Here is a 21,249-nt window from a genome sequence, read left to right as displayed (position 1 = left end):
CTCTGTAGGCTATGGGTAGGAGCGCAAGGCTTCTCAGTTGCCCCTGCCGTGGTGGGAAGGAGGCAACAGAATAGGCAGAACTATAGTTCACATTGCTAACTATTTACACACGGTTCATTCAACATAGGTTAGGGTTAGGTGATATAGTTAGGGCTTGGTGAAAGAGTAGAGCTAGCTCTGAAAATGGAGCAGAAAAAATTCCAAGCTGGAGATTAGCTTAAAGACAAATTATCTTGGTTTTAACTGCTTAGAGGGATATAAAATTCATTCCCTCCTCTCATCCTCACCATCCTTTCCCTATCACATTCATGCTCTTCCCCCCACATGGACACACACACACACACACACACACACTTTCAAGCTAGAGTTCAGTTGCTCTCAGAATCACACTCGTGGCCCACAGTTCTCACAGAGAGCAAGCCCACCCTCCTGCCTTCTGCTGCTGCCCTTCCTGAACACCTGGCCCAACCTCCAGCCACTCTCCACAGGAACAAATGGCAGGAGCCTGTGCCAGACAGGCCGGTGCACAGCGGTGGCCGTGCTGCTGTTCACTACCCTGCGTGCCTGAAGCTCTGGGCGCTACCACAGGGCTCGTGCTGGCCTCCCTCAGCCTGCACCTCACAGACCCCTTGGCACTGGGGCTGGGGACTGCCCTGCAGCCACCAGACTTAATCAAATGCTTGCCAAGTGCTGCGGGCCCGTGAGCAGTGTGATGGCTGGGCGCAAGGCCTTGTCGTCAGCATGCAGCACATTCCCTTTGATGAGCAGAGACGCTGTGCGGAGAGACCCCTGCAAAGGCCACCACGAATCGATGCACCCACCCTGGTTATCGATTCGAATGGCTGCTTTCGTGCTTGTAGGAAATGACGGGTGACAATCGGGTTCTGCCCTGAAATCCAGTGTGGAGAAAACCAGCTTCCTGGGCACACGATAGGACCGAATTTCTGAAGGCGCTGAGTAGCCACCCTCAAGTCTTTATTTGTGGGGAGCCCACAGAGGCTGCTTTCTCACATCCCAGAGGGTTTGCCACCACTGCCCACAGCACAGAGGTCCTGCGCGCTACATTGCTCTGAGAAGCGCGTTCCTGGTCTAACTTCTCCCTCACCAAGAGACTGAGGAGTCAGCACGCTGTGATCTGAGCTTTGTCTTGCTTAAAACCCCAAGGCTTCCAGTTGAATTTAGAATAGAATAAAAGTCCTTACCAAGGTCCACGGGGCCGTGATCTGGTCCCTGCCTCCCTTCTGGCTTCATCTTGTGCCCCTGCCACTTTTGACTCTTGGTTTTGGTCACTGTGGACAACATCAGTTACGCAAAAAAGCCATGTCCTCCCCTTCCCCAAAGCCTTTACCTGTCAGGTTACCTGAACCAAGATTTCTGATATTTTTCTGGCTAAATATCTTTTCCATCCTTCAGAGCTTAGCATGAAAATGGCTTTCTAGAGGAAAGCTTCCATTTTAGTATCAAATCCTTAGGGCCAGGCTTTTGTTTCAAACCTTGAGTGCATTCACTGCAAGGCAGTTGTAGGCTTGCGCTTGTCTCTCTTTCCCATTCCATGTCCATGGAGATGGGAGCATGTCCACTTTGTTCTGCAGTGGATCCTCAGAGCCTAGCACAGGGGCGAAGAACAAGCGCACACGGACTGCTGAATGAGTGAGTGGAGAGATGTGCGGGCCAAGGAAGGCGTCACCAGCCAAGGTCCCTGAATGGTGGGCACCAGTTCACCATTCATGCCTCTGAATCCCCAAAAGCGCCTGGAGCCCTAAGTCTCCCCTCCCGATAGCTGCTCACTGGCCAAAGAAGGACAGAGGCCTGGGGACAGGCTTTGCTAAGGAAGGTGGCTATGTGCAAGGAGTACCTAGGCTCGTCACTCATTCCAGGGTTCATGCTTGTCAATAAACACTGCTCTGAGCTACCAGCCAAACATGTACAGCAGCTCAGAGCTGGAGCTGCAGAGTTGGGATCTCACATCACACATCGCGACAGACATGCCTAAGAGTGTGAGTCGTTTTGTAAACACAGATGTGGGCTCCAGTGTGGGCTACTGGTTTAATATAAACTGAAGCTACTTGGCATGTTTCATCAGGGTGTCTCTTCAAGTAGCCTAATTGTCTGACATTTAGAGCCCGCCCATGGTGCCAACATATAACTGTACCAACACTGGAAGGATTGTTCTTTGAAGAAAAAAGTTGTGTTAAGGTTGGGAAACACAAATGCACAGGAATGACTTGTGCACGGCCAGCTGATACCTCAGTGGGTTGGTGTTCCGATGGAGAAGGCAAACAGGAGCTTAGCGAGGAAATACAAAATGGACTAATTGCTTTCACAGTTTCTCATTTTCGTAGTCTAGTCTTTTTTGGATTGGGACTTTGCTCCCTCCTGGAGGAAGCCAGGCATTTTTAAAGAAGGTTCAGGGGGAACTTCTTAGGACTGTGGGCACCCAGATACAAACACTTCACCAACAATCTCATTATGACGCCTTCTGAATCCCTCTGAGTAGAAGGTGGTGAGGTCCTTGGGTCCCTGAAAGCCTGTTTCCATTGCCATGAGTTATTTAGAGATCCCTGGAGATGAATGAGACCATGAGGACCATCTGGCCCATCCCTTCCACTTTACAGACTAGGCACTACTGCGAAGGGAGTGCAAGGGTCTTTGGTAAAGGCACATAGTAAAGTCCTATAGTGACCGACCCTGTCCTAAGCACAGGTCTTTCCCCAGTCTGCATGGAGTCATTTCAACAGGACAGTGAAAGGTTGAGCTGGACTCTGCCTCCCAGCACGAGAACCTCTGGGAAAGTGGCGCTGCAACCCCAGCCACCACTGCCTGAGTCTTGTCCTTACGTGGCTGCACTGTGTAACAGAGTAACTCAGCAAAGCCCAGGGATTAGGGCCTAGGCTCAAGAAGCAAAACAGAAGCCTTCTTTATCCCTTTCTGAAGCATTTCCATCCTCCAAGCAGTCTTTGTAACTGAGCTAGGGGATGTCTAGAAATATCTGCTCCACTGTATGAGACAGATAAGCTCAGGATAGTGCAATCCCTAGTCCAGGCAGCTGCAGCAGTTAAACCTGTATGCTCCACACACTGCACTAGGCACCTGCTGCTATTGTCACTGGGCCATCAGAACCCTTTATCAATATCGGTTAAGGGTGGTTCTGCTCAGAGCCCAGTGAGAGTGCACCCTGAGAATCCCATGGACTCTACTAAAGATGCATGGTCAATGGGTGGAATCAGTGGACCAGTCTGACAGTGTGCGCACCCTGGCTACTCCATGGAAACCAGAAGAGCTAGGCCTCTCTCCTCCCTACTCTGGTCCCTACTGGGCCGCCCTCGTGGGCATGCGCACAATCAAGATGATAGCTCCAAAGACTTGCACACAGATGCAGCATGGGAAGCAAAAGTTCAGGTTCAAAAACATGCTGCATATGATCAGACAGTAAGATTCCTGAAACATGGCAGTGAAAGGGCTGAACTCCTTGGGACATTCTCTTCCCTGCAATGAAAGGCCTGGAAACCCTTGGCTTCTCTCAACAAGACAGTTTGGTTCTTCCAAACAGCACAGTGCCAAGGGATTCCCCGTGCTGCTCAAAGAGAAGAGGAGAATGTTGGAAGACAGAATATGGCAGATGGAAATAGCCCATCAGCCTGCAGTAGCCAAGGGAAGCTGCAGTTTCCTTGGGAGTCCCCTGGCTTCCTCCCATGGAGAGGAGGGTTCCCAGTCTCACTTGGCACTGGGATGGATGCTTCTTTGGGTGAAACCCAGATGGGAAGGGTTGATGGAAACTGCTAACAGTGCTGGGCACCCCTTCCCGGGAGCTCCTCTGGTGTCTCTGGAGTGCAAAGCCATGCCCGGCCTGCTGCCAGTCTAGCCTCACAGTGTCTGTCCATGGAGATGGGCAACGCTGATGACGTGGGTGACTGTGTGCTTCCTTCTTTCGCTTATGCTATTTGTTTTTCTCTAGTACATGTTGACAGTGTGTAATGGCTACATGCCTTGCAAAGCCCGTGATTGGCCCTCCTGCGGCCACCTAAGAGAAGCATCGTGCAGGGAGCCCATGCCACGGCCTTGGGCTTTGCCTCTGTGCCAGCAAAACCAGGGGCCTTTTGAAAACGGGTTAACTTCTCCAAGACTCTTAATCCTCTCTGAAAAATAGGAAGAGAGGATGTATCTGCCTGTTTCCCAGAATTCACCAGAAAAACACCAGATACAGATCCTCTCCGATAGGCTCCAGGCTCCAGTTTGCTACGTCCGGCTGCGCTCCCGGGTGGGCTGCGCCTGTCTCCATGGTGTTCCCTTCTCTTCCCTTGCTCTTCTCTCACGTGGACTTGTGCCTGCGACTCTCATTCTGGAGCACACATGGAGCAGTGTGTGGTCTGCTGCTTTTTTCTTGGAGAACACTGAAGATTAGTTTGTTTTCCAGTTGGGCTACTTTGGTCCAGTCAGAAAGCATGGACTCTGCCCCTGTTGTTGTGCTGAGGGGGGCCCGGGTGGGCTGAGAAAAGGCAACAAAATGAGAATGTGGTCAGGCAAAGCGAGCTCTCTGTCTCTGAATACCAGGTACCGGCAGCCCACCAGCCTCCAACGGTGGCTGCTATTATTAAAAATAGAATTTCAAGGTGTAGCATGGAAAAGAATATTTCTGAGGCAAATTAGGGTCTTCTTGGTTTTTTTCTAAACATGTGCTGGAGGAGACCCTCTCTCCTCTCAGCATGGGCTGATTGGTGAAGGCCCAGAGATCAGACTTTTCTTTGTCAGGGTCCAAGGGAACCCATACACCATCATAGGTCCCCCAGAAGTTTCTAGTCTGTGCTGGGCTGAGTCCAGAACAAAACCACAGATTGAGTTGATGTGCTGGAGTGTCAGGAAAGCAGGCATCTCCAGGGCCACCTACGTGTCCCCTCCCCTGCCCTGAGCCAACACGCTCAGCCTCATGGTAGCCTCAGGAAAAGGCCCCATCTAAATTGAAGATGGTAAGGGGCCGGGGAGATAGCTCAGTAGAATAAGTGCTTGTCTGGCAAGCGCAAGGACCTGAGTTCAAACCCCGGTTCTGGAAAAAAAAAAAAAAAAATTGAAGATGGTGAGTTGGCCCTCGGTTCGGAAAAGGGCTCTAGAGGCCACGTAGCTCTGTGGCACACTGCCTGTGGGGAGAGCCTTTCTGCCTGTACTGTGGGCTACCCTAGGGCAGCTCAACCCTGTAACCTCTGACAGTAGCCTCAGCCTCCAGACGACAGTAGAGCCCATTATGCTTTAGCCTTGTGCCCCGTCTTGCCCCGTCTTGCACAGTGTGAGGTGGCTGGCTGCTGCAGCTCCACCTGGAACGTGAACATTCATTTCGCGTTGCATTTTAATGAGTATGGACTTCTCCAGGCCTGGCTTTGGGTGGGCAGAATCCAGCGGTGTGAAGCTGCATGCCTAGCTCCGACCGGAGTCAGTCTCCTGCCCTCAGCTCTGGCCACACTCCTGCGGCTTGGACGTAGTGTTGGTGTGCTCAGATGCCACAGAGACTGCATTCATTTCTGGAGGCCCATCAGACAGCACCGAACATGGCTGACCGCGGTTGTGTTCATCCGACACGCACATCGCCTGTGCGTCAGAGGTGCTGAGGAAACACTGCAACTTCTACTGGGCTAGTCTTCTAGAAGCACCACTAGAGCCTACCTGTCCGGAAGGGCAAGAGGATGCTTGGTAACTAAGCCACGGTTGATACTGCAGCTCACCGGGAGAAGCAGGGCAAGAGAGGTCGAAAGCGCAGGGGCAACCGCTGGCCTCAGGGAGGAGGCATTACGCACTTTTTTTTCTCAGTGACAGTACTTATATTTTCAATTCCTCTTTACTTTCCATTCTTCATAACTGTTTTTTCCCTGCTACTTTTGATGCTGACATCTGGGAATAGGGAGCCATGACAGATTTTTCAGTAAGAGAGAGCCTTTCAATTTGCCCTGCTTTTCTGTTACCGTCTGCAGATGCCAGCTTGGGGCTCACTTCATAGCCAGCTCTCTCACTTGGGCCTGCAGTGGGGCTCTGTTTTACTCAAATAAATTAATATGTAGGAAATGTCTTAATCACTCCCTCAAGATTCCTTGCAGACTCTTTTGTATTGCTGAACATTTGGTGGTAGATGGCAGAGGCAGTGTGAAATCCCCCAAACAAAGATTAGAACTAGAAGAAAGTTAGGGGGAAACTGCTACCTAAGAATGCTGGGAGGCCTGAGTCAAAGTGCACAGGGCCACAAGCACTTTAGATGTCAGGGTTTTTGTTTTAAAAATTTGGGAATATTTGCATGCATATAATATGATATTATGGGGATAGGCCCCAAGTATTCATGGACACTTTACTTGTGCTTCAGATATGCCTTTTGTACACGGTCTGTAGGTTCTTGTAGTAGTTCTAAAGCACCTGCGCTATGACTGCGTCCTCACAGGAGATCCGACGTAGAATCTCCCACGTGAAGCATCCTTCATCACTCTGGAAGTTTTGGGTCTGGGAGTTTTCAGATTTCCAGGGTTTAGGTTAAGGACACTCAACCTGCACAATGGCAGATAAAGGTGGAACCCCAGGGCACCTTGCAAGAGGGCTTCAGGGGCTGAAATAGGAGCAGGCACAGCAGCCACCCATCAGGGAGAGCCCACGTAGCTGGGGAAGACGGCCAAGCCCTGAGGATGTGCCTACTCAGAGCAGAGTGCCTGCTCTGCAGAGGGGGAACGTGGGGCTTCTACCAACAGTCACCAAGGGCCATACACCTGGGTCACCAGAGGGCAAGCTGTGCGGCTCAGATCCGAGGTCCCGGGAGGGCATTTTGCCCAGAGAACATGCAGTGCTTCCTGCCTCCCACTTGAGCTCACCAGGTGGCCAGCCACCACACACACACACACACACACACACACACACACACACACACCCCACACATGCATATCTCGGTCTATACACACCTTTCACCCATGCACACATACCTCACAAAGACAAACCTGTGTCCACACCCATGTCAACACACACACCTTTCACCCATGTAATACGTGTACACACACATATAATACACCATCCACTTACACACAGACACACCACCCCCATCCTCATCCACACCCATCTGTGTACCATCCATCTGTATACACGCAGTCATACACACTATCCACTCATGTCCAAGTCACCTGTCTCCCCATGCTCAGACACATGAACACACACGTGCACACTACCATTTACACCCCCACACATGTCACACACACACACACACACACACACACACTCAGCCATCACCACCCTCCCCATAACACAGACACACACACGCACACTTCCCTTGTCCTGCTGACCAAGGGGTCTTTTTGATGATCATCTCTTCAGAAGCAGAAATGTCTTGTGACTCTGCTTTGGGTCTTTCTCACTTCTTTAGTGCATGGTGTTCAGTGGGGTGCTACTCTTCACAGGCCCCCTGCATGCACTGTGGCCACAGGCACGCCTGTAACGAGTTGCCACAGCTAATAATTTCCTCACTGTGGCTGCCAGAATTCTTCCCGTCTTCCCGTTCCTGCTTCTGAAATCCGGATCTTCCCTCAGATACCTGCCTATGCCCAGTTCTGTCACCGGGCTTGTCTCATTGCTCTTTGGACCCCCACAAAACCCTAAGGCTTTGTCCTTAGGTGTTCCGAGTCTCGTTGGCTTTCTTCCCCAGCACAGTGCTTCTTGGACCCCTGCCCAGCACCTGGTCCTGCTGCTGGGGGTCCAGTGCATCCTGCAGACCCCTGAAGGTCCTGTGTGGTGGCGTGGGAAGTCATTAGCTCCCCCAGCCCTCACCGTTGCTCAATACAGCTGCAGCTTTTGTGGTATCTCTTCTACTTAAAATACTGAAGACCCACTATAGTCTCAGTGGTCTTCCATGATTTTTTTTATAAATTCCTATGCTTTTTTACCTAAAACATTTAAGCATGTACACCTAACACATGTCGATTTATGTGCAAAGTCTATCTGTATGTCCTGACATATGTTATGAGATAAAGGATGAATCTCAGGAATTCAACTATTCCTTCCTTTCACCTGCACGTGCGCCCACGCGGTCCTGGGGATGCGCGCCTTTCAAGGCGCTGCACCAAGTCACGCCCCGTGCTGCAGAGCGACACCCAGACAGAAATGTCAAATCATCCCTGGCATGATGCAGGGAATGCTGGGCACTGCTGCTGTCCTCCAGGGGGGCTGAGTGTGAGGCTGCGTCCTTGGCCGTGCCTCCCTCTGGGTGTGGGGACAAAGCAGTTGCTATGGCAGGCCCATCTTGGAGCAGCTGTAACGTCCTTCAACAATAGTAGCTTTGTGGTGAGAATGGGCAGCACATCAGTGGATGCAGACCAGCATCCAGAGCAGTCTCTCACTTATCAAAAAGACCATTGAGGAGAAGTAAAATCAAAGCAGTCTTTGCGAGCAGAGAAAGCCAAGGAGGGGGCCCAGGCACTCCGACCACTCCCGAAGCCTTGAAGCCTCGTAGCCAGCGCTCTCGCCCCTCTCTCCCTGCGTCCTGGCTCCATCCTGGGGCCAGCCCACCTGAAGACACAGAGTGTCTTATTTTCCAGTGTGCCTGGTCGCTTTCCACTACTGGGACAAAATATCAGAGAAGCAGCCTAGAGACGGCATGGTTTGTTTGGTGCTGCTGAGGCAGGCCTGTGGTGGGAGGAGGGGTGGGAGAGGAGAGCTGCCACCTATCTGCAGGCAGGAAGCAGAAAGGGAAAGAGCCAGGGAGGAGAGTGGCCTTGGGAAGGACAGCACGCCACACCCTACGGCCTGCTCCCTTCGAATCCCAAGGCCTGTGCTCCGTCCTGTCCTGATCAGACCTACCACATCGTGGGGCTTGGCGTGGACTGACCTACTGACACAGCTGGAGCCTGCAGCGGCCGGTCACTCCCCATGCCTTTCACACAATGAGGTTTTTGGGGGACATGTAAGATTTTGGTCCTAGCACCCAGTTTGGGCTGGAAATGCCCTTTGCTCTAAATAAAAATCTAGTTGACATAGAGTTACTTTTGAAAGAGATATTATGAAAACATTTTTTATGAGATACATACAAAAGAATCAAACTGGGGGAAGCTGGGAAAAGATGCCTTTTCCTGCGCCTTATTTTCCTCCTGAGGTGCCTTGAGTCTCTCAGGTCTGTGGTTGTGGCCAGCGTGGATGGCCAGGGCCTTGGTGGTGGCCTTGCTGTGTGGGTTGTGGGGCTGCTTCCCTGTATTGGGTCCTGAGGGGGCGATCCCGTCCTCCTGAGGTGTGAGTAGCTCCCCAGCTCCTGGACATCTCCCGTCGGGCCTCAGCACAGCACTGTGTTGTCCGCTTCGCCCACCCTCACTTCCGCCCTCCTCTCACCCTCACCAGTGGCCAGGCTGGCATGGGCATCTGCTGGCCCTCTCGGTGCCTTCATTTTCCCTCACAGTTGCTTCCCTGACAAATGTCTCGCACGTTTAAACCCGTCTTGATGTCTGGCTCTCAGAGGACCCGTCCTGACACAGTGCTGCTGAGCTGACCGAGACAAGTGGGCGTGCGAGCCGGGGCTCTACTCCATCTGTCCACCTTTCCTGCTTTCTCTTTCTGCCACCCACTCTGCAGAGTTGAGCTGGGCCTCAGGCAACACAGGAAGGACTGCAGTTCTCCAGGGAGTAGAGATCTGCTTTTCTCCAGCTTCCTCAGTGGAATCCAGGAGCCCCGGCCCTCAGTGGCCCTGTCCTAGCCCCTGCAAGAATAGAATATTTTTCTAATGCCCCTGAGATTTCCCACGTAGGCATCTAGCTTTTCTGAACAATCAAAACTGTGAAGGTTTCTTTTTTCCTTGGTGTGCTCTAAGTCCATTTGGGAAATAAGCCCCTCCTTGTCCTTATCTCTAGTCTTCCTGGTTTGTATCTGGAAACTTTTCACTAGGTGGGTGTGTGCTTTAGTAATGTTTGGTTTCTAGTTGTTGTGGGCTTTTATTAGCCTCTTGAGTTGCGGTTTCCTAATATCCCCGCGGCATGGTTTCTTATCTCCACAGGCACATACCTTATGTGGGGTCCCTGTGTGTCGTAGGTGTTGTCCTGAGCGGGGGAGTGGGACATTTAGCATGATCCCTGGCCTCTCCTCAGCAGATGACAGTAGCACCTCTTGGGTTGGTTGCAAAGTCAGGGATGTTTCTAGGCTTAGTCAGATGTCCCCTGGGGGACAAAATCACTCTTGGCAGAGCATCACTGGTTTCTGATTTTAAATGGTCAGTGTAGTGTCTTAGCAACACATCTAACAGATGCTAGCTGTCCTCTCTCAGCCCAGGAAGGGTGGCCTTCCGTCCTTCTGTCCTAGGACCATACTTCTGACCTGCTCTGGCTTTCCGGTCTGCGCGAAGCTCCTACATCTTGCCTTAGTTATTTCACTGAACATTTGGTTCATCTAGAACCACAGGCAGCTCATCAAATTCTTTCTTTTTTAATTTTAGGGAAGGGTCTACAGGGTGTTCAGGGTCTCACTACTAGATCAGACTCAAGTGATCCTTCTGTTTACAGCCTCTCAAGAGCTGGGTTTATAGGCATGCGCCACCACACCCAGTCTCAATTGCCCTCTCAGTGTGCCCTGGGGGCAGGGCCGGCATAGCAGGCTGGTGGATCCAACTCCACAGGCACGTTAATCCATTGAGCTATTTTGCCAGCCTTCCAAATTCTTTATCTTTTCAGGTACTCTCTGATGAATAGTTTATAGGAAAGGCTAACAACAGAAATATATTTGACAACACTAATAGGTATGATGAAAGGAGGGTATCTACAATAAAACAGATGCCTTACTCCGTGGCTGCATTGTTATTTAGCTGGACCAACTCTCACCGGCTGTGTGACCATTATGAGCCAAATTGTCCCTGTGACTGTCTTCAGGGAACACTTAGATTTTAGTTCATTAGGTGGAGGGTAACCGGGAGTGAGAGTGACAGCACAGAGAAGATTCCTGAGGGCCAATGTAGAAAACTGAACTAGGAGGCAGTGTCCAAAAACTCAAATGTAAACAGCAGCCTAGATCTACCTGCAATTAAGACTACAGTGCTGAGGTCAGTTAAGAATACTGAGCCATTCTGAAAAGAACCCTCAATGGTTCAGAAAAGCGTGGTTCTAGGTATTGGGCAAAAAGACTGCTGTCTTTGGATTGCTCGGAGTGGAGAGAAGGGGTCTTTGGTAGGACATTCAGAGTACCCGTGTGTATGTGCGGTAGTTGTGGTATCAGGTGACACCAAGGGCTCCAGGTGAGGGATGGGAGAGGACTCAGGTGCTTCAGAGTGGTGCTGGGAGCAGAGACCAGGTGTCTGTTTGCTCTTCATCTCTTTACTCCTCTGGGGAAGCGACCCGTAGACCAACGCATCAGCTCTACATCCAAGAGGCCAGTGTGCGGGGGCTCCAAGCCTGGGAGCAGCCAGGGGTCCGCCTTGTCAGGAACTGTTGCAGAAGGCGCACTCCCAGCTACCTGGCCAGGCTCCCACGCAATGGTTTCTCCTTTCCTTGAGAGCCTCTTACGGCTGTGTGACAGACAGCCCCTGATACTGCTTGGAGCCCTCGGGTCTGCGCGCACTTGGTGACATGAGCCACCTACCTCTCAGAGATGTGTTTCTCATGAAGGGGGCCGGCATCACGGTGTCGCTTGATGCTGCAGCATGTGCTGTCCTCGGCTCTGACTTTTACAGACTCTTCCACAGCCCTGGAGGGGCTTAGTGAGTAAGGACCCAGCCTTTGGGATTCCGAGTCCTACTTTCTCAGCTGACTCTGCTAGCCTGGTTTCTTGGCTGTTCTCTTCTTGACAACAATAATTTTAAAAGCTGAGCTGCTAATCTCTATGATCTCGCTCGCTGATTGGGCTCTTTTCATGAACCATTATAAGTGACAAATTTGGTTAAGGTACAGCTACTTCCAGTGTAACTCCACAGGCAGTGACTCCTTCTACAAGGTCATCATGCAAGAGTCGGGCCTAAATTTACTTTCCGTCAGGCACTAGGGCCCAGGACAGCCAGACAACTAAGAAAGACCCCTCTCCTGAGGGTGGGTGGAGAAGACAGCCCTGCCAACCCGTGAACACAATGAGCTGCGGTCCCTGCACTCTTTGCATGACCCACCCCTGGAGGCACAAGGCCGGCAGAAACTAGCCCTGCTGGGTCTCCTCAGGAAGGTTTCTTAGAAGAGGTGGCATTTGAGTTGGGCTTAAGGGGCTGGCAGAAGAGCACCTCTCAGAGATGCCTGCTGTGAGTTGCATTCACTGAATGCACTGATGGCAGGAAAGGAGGAGACGGAACGAAGTGGTAGGAGAGAGGTGGGGAAGCATCTCAGCTGCCTTCCAAACTGCAAGGTCGGGACAGTGGCGGGCTTAGGGTTCTACGCAGCAGTGCTGTCATCACCGCGCAGGGTTTGTTGGTGTAATTTAACACCAGAAGAATGATGGATGAACTTTCAATAATCCCACTATGCACTCGGTGTTCACGTTATGATGGAGTCAAAGGTGTGAGAAACGTTTTCATACTTTTCATGTTTCTGACTCCACTTGTTATCAGAGACGTGGTGCTTTTTCTCAGCGTTTCTGTTTTGTGTACTCCTCTGTAGAATGGCAATCCCTGTGTTTATGAATTCTAGACAGCAGGACCAATAAAATTAAACTCTTTTCTATGCCTTCAAGGATTTGTTTTAATTGTAGGGTGTGCTCAAACTTCAAGATAAAGCTATATTTAATTGTTAATTGGGTTCTTGAAAATGAAGTTACTGGATGTAGTATCATAAAACATTAAGAAATATCTATTGGTCTTTTCCCGTTCCTGAGATGGAGCTCCTAGTACGCTTGTAGATGGGGGCACTGGGAGAATCTTCTATTCTAATATTTGTTCTCTGTCATGGCTCCTGACACAGAACTCCCCGTCCCTCTGTAATTTCCTAAGTGATGGAAGCATAGGACACCGAGTTCCTAGGTGCTTTGGAATTTCTTGGATGATAGAAGTATCTTTCTTCTGACCATGTGACTTTTGGTAGGCTCCTTGGTGGCCGCAGGATGAGGACCCATTGCCAGGGGAAACAATTATGTCATTAGACAGTAGCACATTTGATCTTAACTCCCTGCCCCAACCTCTGGAGAAGGGCAAGAGGCTGAATGTCTACTTGAGCAACAGTGGCGAATCACTTCTTCGATCGCCTACATGGAGAAGCTTCCGTAAGACCCCAAGAGGACATAATTTGGAAGACTTCTGGGATTCTGAGGATGTGAAGGTGCCCTATCCCTTGCCCTATACATCTTTCCCATCTGGGTGTAGATCCATATTCTTTCCATTACCCATTGAAATCATAATTGAAATTTGCCTTGAGTTCTATTCACTACTGTGAAAATTAGTTGAAGCCAAGAGGGGCCGTGGTGATACCTGGAGTTTGTGATCAGCACCTGAAGTGAAGCACAGTCTTGGAAACTGGCTGAGTCCCACAGGACCTGGCACTGTCTCCAGGTAGTTAGTACAGAAGATAAAATGCACACCATACCTAGCTGTTGTCCATGGGCAGAGTAGATGATGTGTGTAGAGAAAACCCTACAAGTCTGGCCCAGAAAGCTCGTGCTGAGTGACTGGTGAGCAGAGGAAGGGTAAGTTGCTTTCTCTCCTATCCTTTGAGACACCACCCTGACTCTTCTTAATTTTATTCATTCAACATTTACGTGGCAAGCACCTGGCATGGGCCACACACTCTTGTAGATTTTGGGATTCATTAGTGGATACAGCCAACCACGGTTCTTGTCCTTAGGTGGCCTGCTTCCTACTGGAAGCAGTCATATGAGGAACGATAAGTAGAGAACAATCCCATACAAGCAGGACATCAGTAATAACATGGATAGCAAGGAGAACTATATTAGGTCAAGAGTTGGGAACTCGGGGAAGAGTGCTGTGACTTGGGCCAGGCCAGTCTGGGCAGGCATCACTGGAAGCCGCTACTTGAGCTGAGGAGGAAGCAAGGGACTTGGGAAGGACATTTCAGGCTGAAGGAAGAACTGGTGCAGCATCTGTGTAGCCTGCTCAAGGAGCAGCAGAGACAAGAGTACATCTCGAGAGAGAAGCAGCAGGGAAGAGAAGGCGTGGAGAGAGAAGCAGCAGCGGCCTTGACTAGCTGGGCTGGGCTGAGGGAAGCCTCCAGAGGCTCCTGAGTGAGGGCCTGCTCCCCAGCATGGGGCTTGTAAGGGCGTGGACCCTGGGGTCTCCACAAAGGGTGGGCCTCTGTCCCTTTTATTTCCCATCAGGAGAAGAACAGTCTCCCCTCACCATGGACTGCTACCATGGTGGACTGCCACAGGCCCAAAGCAACAGGACCTATTTTCATGGCCAGAAACCTCTGAAACCATGAGCAAAATAAACTGTCCCTGCATAACTGGATCATACTGGTTATTTAATTTTACAGTTCTAGAAAACTGACTGGCACAGCCTTTGTACAGTGGTAAGTTTTACACTGATTTTGATGAAGAGCTTTTACAGATGTTTAGAAGAGCAGTGATGTCTCTTTTTGCTGAAAGAACCCCCTGGCTGCTGAAGGTAGATGCAGGGAGACCATCTAGGAGGCTCTCACCATGCTGCAGGCAGGAGAAGGTGGTGGCTTGACTCCAGGTGATAGCAAAGGCAATGATCCGGAAAGATCATGAGTGTAGACTGGAGGCAGGGCCAATGGGGTGGCTGAACATGCAGTGGGAGCAAGTAGATTCTAGGAGGATTCTAGAATGTCTACTCTGAGTGATTGGAGGATAAAGTTGACGCCAACTGCTATGTAAATCTATAGGTAGCATAAGGTTGGTAGTGGTGACTGCGAGTTTACTCTGGATATGCTGAACCTGATATATCTATTGGCAGTGGGGAGCAGGCTCTTGGAGATGCCCTGAGTGTGGAGTGTGTATGCTTGTGCGCATATGACATATCTGTGACAGAAACCCGCACATGGAGTTGTTGGCACGTTGAAGATATTCAACGCCACATGGCTAGATGAACCCTCCAGGGGAAGAAATGCAGACAAGAAGAGAGCTGAGCTCTGGGGGGAGTCGGTGGCCGGGGAGATGGCTACATAGACGCAGGAGTAGCTCATCTGCAGGGCCCAGTAAGCAATGCACGTGTGGATCAAGGTAAGCCAGTTGGGCAAAGTTCTTGACTACACGTCATCCCACGTGGTTGCTGGAGGCAACTAAAGAAACCAAGACATTGCCACTGCAGCACGGGCCCCAGGCACAAGAACCTCTATTCTAGGGTGTGAAGAGGAGGGCCAGACAGGGAGGCCAGATCTGTGCCACAGATAGTTGGCATTCTCCGTGATGTGAGTCAGCGACTAGCGTTGCACAGAGGAACTGGCCTGGTTAGTCGCGCGCAGCACCTCACAGGAGTCTCAGGTGTGGGAATAGCCTCTGTTCTTCCCAGGGGTGCACTTCCAGTGTGCCCGTCTCCCCTTGCTTTGAAAATTTGCTGTAGATCCTGCTGAAGAAGTAACAGCCTGCACACCCAGAAGCCTCTCTTCTCAGCCTGAATGACATGACTGGAACCACAACACAAACACAGGTTCTCCTAAGGGACCTGGGCATGGACTCTTTTGCAGCTGATGGTGACAGCTCAGAGCAGGCCAAGTGACTGCACAGAGGCATGCTTGATGCCTGGGGAGAGGGTGACATCGCAGGCATTCGGCAGAGTTCTCTGTGTGAGAACTTGCCTGCAGGCTGCACTGTCTTTTCTGTTGTCAGTGCTCCTGACTTCCCAGTACTGTGTGTGAGGAGGGCAGTGATTGGGAACAAGAGGGGTGTCCTACGGCCTGCAAGAGGGGCGACTGTGAGCAGGAGGGGTTTCCTATGGCCTGCAAGAGGGGCGACTGTGAGCAGGAGGGGCGTTCTATGGCCTGCAAGAGGGGGCCCACAGGTGGGGCGCTCAGTAAGTGCCTTTTGGAGAAGCCCTGCTTGGCGGAGCCTCAAGCTGCCCTGACACCCGCAGCCCGAGCTGTTAGGGCAGCATGTCAGGCACCAGCGATTGTAAGCAGCTTCCTGGTGGTCGCAGTGTCCATACTCAGTGGTCCATAGATAGAGAGGGCTCACGTAAGCTAGCTAACCCGAGAGGAGAGAACCACCATGCTGCGGCCTGCATGCATGCCCTTGGATAGCTTCTCTATGGCTTAGTGTTTTCTACTAGAATGAGATTGAAGCTCCTTGCTGAGACCTGAGGGAGGAGGTTGATGAGCAGAGTCCTAGGGAGTCCTAGGGAACATTAGAGGATTTTCAAGATAATCTGGGTGTAAATATTGAAGAGCACTGTCTCCGTTGTCAAGTTGCAGAAGGTACCTTGGGGACCCAGGGGGACACTGAGGAGCACCACTCCCTCCCTCTGTCCCCTCCTCTGATGGGGCAGTGGGATAGGAGTGGTGCCAAGCAGACTGGGATGTGTGGCAAGCCCCCGCCCCAGCTCCAGTAGTCTTCTGACCTTTTCTGGCAGTTGGGTGCATGCCCAGCTGCATCGGGCTTGGGAAGATGAGGCTGCTGCTGACATAGGCAGAGGAGGTCTGTGGTGACAAGCCAAGGGAGGGCTGGCATTGGAAAGATCTCCTTGCAGTTACTTATGTTCTTCCCAATGCCCCATGTAATTTGCAGCATGGGGAGTGACTTCCTTATTAATCCAGGGGCAGTGTCACCTGTGTTGCCTGTGGACATCTCCCAGATGGCTGCTTTGGGCTGGTCTTATGGTCTGAAGGCAGGGCAGCCAAGGGCAGAGGTGTTCAGCGTGCAGCCACCTCCACCCCAGGGGGATGCCTAGTGCCTGTCACCTGCTCCCTGGGACACTGGGAGCAGAAAGAGCCTGAAGACTTGTGAACAGAATGGAGAGAAGTTTCAGAGAGAGAAGGCACTGTTATCTAATGGCTCTTGCTTCAGCCTTGCCGCTGGACCATAGCTTAGACACGAGGCGTCTCGGGCTTCCTCTTAGCTACTTTGATTCCCAGCCCCCCACCCAACTCACGAACATTCTGTTCCGATCAGTCACCCCTGGCCACTCTACCCAATAATAAACTTCCTCTTTGACTTTTGTGAGGAATGAGTCTCCACTTAGCCGCACACTGGACCACCTGGGAGGCATTTAAAACTGCCCTACTACTTACTCCCCTAATTTCTGAGGGGAGAACATCAGGTATCTGCACTTTATAGAAGTTTTGCTGGTGATGGACAATTCAATGTCAGAAAACCTTTCTTAGGTTTGGCATTCTGAGCCCTGAATCATGTTTTCCATGATTTGCCCCTTTGACAACTATTTCTGCAATTCTTGTTCTCTTATGTCTCTGAGAGCAAACTGTAGGGACAGGATGTTGCTCTAGTCCCAGTGGTAGGACTTGTGGCCGTGGAGGGAGCCTAACACTTCCGCACCCTGAGCTCCGTGCTGCTTGACTCTGCCAGGCTGGGTGCTTTGGGCTGGTCCCTGGAGTCTTTCCCAGCCCCAAATTTCCTGCTCCACAGAATAAGGCTACAGGAGATGATTCCTTGTGGTGCTTGCCAGTTCCGATGTTTTGTAATTATAATGAGCACTCAGGAAGTGGAGACTGATTGCAGCCAGTCCTCCGCCTTGGAGCCTGCTGTCTGACCCACTTTAGCTTGGGGTCCCTGTCCTCCTGCTCCTGGGAGTGGGGTGCTGTGATCTTCCCCTCTGATGATGCGTCTGGCTCTGCAGACCAGGACTTCCATGGGGTCCTCAGGCCCCAGTGCTGCTAGGTCCTCAGCCCTCAGGGTGGGCTAGTGAGGAGGAGAGAAGGGGTTCTTGGTGCAGATTCCCACCTCATGGGGCAAAGGGGAAGGCAAGCCAGGCTCACTTTTAATAGCAACAGTCATGGGTTGCTGTGGTTTGGATCTTAAATTAAGTGTCCCGAAGCCCATGCTTAGACCACTACCTGGGGGAACAGGGAGTGGTGGGGCCTGGAGGAGGTGAGGCCAGCAGCAGGCTTTGCTTATTGGGAACCTGTATTTGAAGGGTCTTACGGGATTTGGGCTCCTTGTTCCTCATCTCTGGCCTGCTGGCCATAAGGTACACAGTTTCTCCTGTACTCCCCACCATGATGTACTGCGCTGTGTGTTCTAAGCCCCAAAGTAGTGGGCTCAACTGCCCAGGGACTGAAACCACCAACACTGTGAGCCCAAAAATACATGCGTCCTGTTTTTATAAAGTATGTTGTCTCAGGTATTTTGTTACAGAAACCAAAAGCTGAGTAACACAGTGAAGAAAGAAGAAATGTGGGAAGATCCGCAGGCAGGGATAAAATAATAGATTGGAGGAGTGAGTCTCCGTCAGAGAAGTCTGCTAAAGTAGGGGGGAAGACAGTGGACCAGTAGGGACATTCTAGAGCTGCAGGTTTGAACAGAGACGTGGGATGCTCACACGGGAAGGACACGCTCTTGCCCCCAGCCCCTGAGCAACACTTGGAAAGTGTCGCTTGCACACACCACACACCAGTTAAACAAAAATCCTTCTGTTTGGGATTTCAAGATAGTGTTCTTCTGATTATGGGTTAGAGCAATGCCACTGGCTATTTCCTGAAGCAGCTTCAGTCTGTGACTTCCTCAGGAACCGAGAGCCCTGGCCTCTGGTTTTTTTCTGCCGGCCGGTGTTCTCCCTTTCCTGCTTCCCACATGGTTCTGCCAACTCCAGCCTATGTCAGGCTCATCTAAATGATCACGAAATGTTCCTAACTCGTCTATACATTTCCTCAGAGATCATGACGATGGAAGGGGAGGAGAGCGCGATGCCAAACTAGAAACGCTGTCCTGCACTGTAGACTGCGCGGGGAGCTTCTGGGGTGAAGAGCTTGTGTTGAAAAAGCCCTCTGAGCTCCTGCTTGGTGTACTGAGCAGTTTCCACGCTCATCTTCTGTAAAAAGTCATCTGCAGGCGTTTGACATTCTCTCACAGTGCCGGCCGGTGGAGCTCTTTGCTTTACTCCATAAAACTCAGACAAAGTCGTTGAAAAACTTGAAGTGGGTGGAGAGTTAAGAGCTATGGCTTTTAGTTCTCTGCTCTAAGCTACGGGCCCCCACACACAGCCTTTTCTTTCTAAGGGACTAAATTTTATTAGACATTAAAAACAATGATAACATCCAGATAATTTTTCACACCAGAGAAATTTTGTATGGGTCCAGGGTGAGAATAACGGACAAATAATCTGAAAAACAGTAAAATATAATGGGAGTATAAAATATTATTTTTTATTATTGTGCTTACAGTTGAGTGGGCTTATATTTATTTACTAAGGAGATCTACAACATTTGGAGCATGGTGAAAATCACAGTCCTTAATCTCAAGGGGAAGGAAATAGTGCTAACTGCCACTCAAGGTAGCAGTCCCTGGACAATCTGGGAAGGAGCCCAGGACAGCCAAGTGGCGTTCCTGAGAATCTGGAGGAAGAAGTTGCAGCAGGAATCGCACAAGCTCATCCACTTCTCCAGGGGCACATGGTTTTCATGGAAGTGAGTGGCAGCAGGGTGGTGACAGCTGGAATTAATGTCCATTCTCTGAGGAACCAAAGGAACCCTTCGGTTCTTCCATTCTTGGGTGCATCGTGTCACATCATGGCTTATTCGTGGCTACGGTCTCTCTTGTGGTTCACACACTTAGGGTGGCTTTTGGAAGGTGGCTGGGTCTTGGGGAGTGTATTCATCAGTGGATGAATGCAGAGTTCATAGAACATGCTGCTGCGAGGTGGGCCTGGTTGGGATGGGTCATTGGCACGGTGACAGGAAGGTGGACTCTGCCCCTGGCTTTCCTCTGCCTGCTTCCTGGCTGCCACGGTGAGAAGCTTCCTTCCTCCATGCTGTTTCCAGTTGGAGTCGACCAGCCATGGACTGAAAGCCACGAGCCCAGGAGACCTCCAGTCCTGTCTGTTGCTGGTGCTGGGTATTTTGTTCCTGCTGTGGGACAGCGACTGAGACAGTCAGTGAAGACTGGGACAGTGCTCGCTGGTGGGAAGGGGAAGCTCCAGCCTGGAGACCGTGTGGTGTCTGTGGGAGAAGGACCTGAGTTAGAGAAACAGTGAAGGGCGGGTGGAGAGCACTAGCGCTGAGCAGGGAGCCTGAAGGGTGGGCGCAGGTGAGCCCACCTGGTAGGCACTGCCAGGGTGAGCGCTGAGCTTCAATCACACCGAGACGTTCCCACGGTGCTGGTCTCTGTGTCCCCCAACCTGGGTGCTCTCCGGGTGAAAGTCTGCTGCACAGCGAGGCCCACCTCTGGAGCAAACCAAGAGCTGACCATGGGGGACACCCGTCTCTGCCCTGCAGGCTCCCTGTTGCCCCAGGGGCCTGCTCCAAGAGGAGCCATTTCAGGACGGGCTACATTGCTTCTTCCCACGTCTGCATGAGTCTGGACAGATACATGAGAAAGATGCTGCTCTCTTGTCTTCCTAGAAAAATTTAGGGGTGTGGGGATGCCACATGCCCCCCAGGGTCACCTGGCCCAGGAAGCGCAAGGCCTGCCCTTGCTTCAGTGCGTGCGTTCTGCCATCGCTACGGAAGCCTGTTGCTCTGCGGCTCAGCCTGTTATGTTTGTCTTCTCTGTCTGCTCAGGGAGTGTCTGAACCTTTCTTAGCCTGTCACATGTAAGGTCCCTGTTGGCCATTTTTGCTTTTGTGTTTTAATGGTTTGGACTAATTCCCACTTTATTTTTGTATTTATTTTAACACAATCACTTATAATGAGGCTAATGACATTTTGTCTCCATGGTGGTGCATTTTAATTTGGTCTCGGAAATGTCAAAGCGATCAGGCAATTTGGTATCTCGGAAACGTGAACCGTGGAGGGGACGATAGGTTCCTCTCTCCATCATCCCGTCTCCCTCGTTCTCTTCCAGCTCCTAATGACGCCATGGGTGGGGGTCTGCAGCAAAACACTGCAAGACAAAAGGCGAGACTGCAGCACGTTGGCTCTTTCAGGAAGCGTGGTCACTCAGTCTCAGCCCTCAACCCCGCTTACTACGCTGGAGGCAGAGCTCTGTGTCCCGGTGGCATTTCCACATCAATCCTCATCCCTGCACTTGCAGGTTTTTTTTTGTGCCACCAGCAGCCTTCTTTCGTCTTTTCCAATTTTTTCTTATAAAACAGGATTGGCAGTATGTGTGTGCACATGAGCGTGTGTGTGTGTGTGTGTGTGTGCGTGTGTAGGACCAGAAGCAACATATTTTAGGCTTTGCCAGCTGTAGCTAGTCTAGGTCTCATCACCTTCTTTTTCTATCTCTTTTTTTTTTTTTCTTTTTTGGGCAGAACTGGTGATTGAACTCAGGTCC

The sequence above is a fragment of the Octodon degus genome, unplaced genomic scaffold (assembly GCF_000260255.1).
Source record: "Octodon degus isolate 3935 unplaced genomic scaffold, OctDeg1.0 scaffold00182, whole genome shotgun sequence".
Lineage (NCBI taxonomy): Eukaryota > Metazoa > Chordata > Mammalia > Rodentia > Octodontidae > Octodon > Octodon degus.
This window is presented reverse-complemented; position numbering follows the sequence as displayed.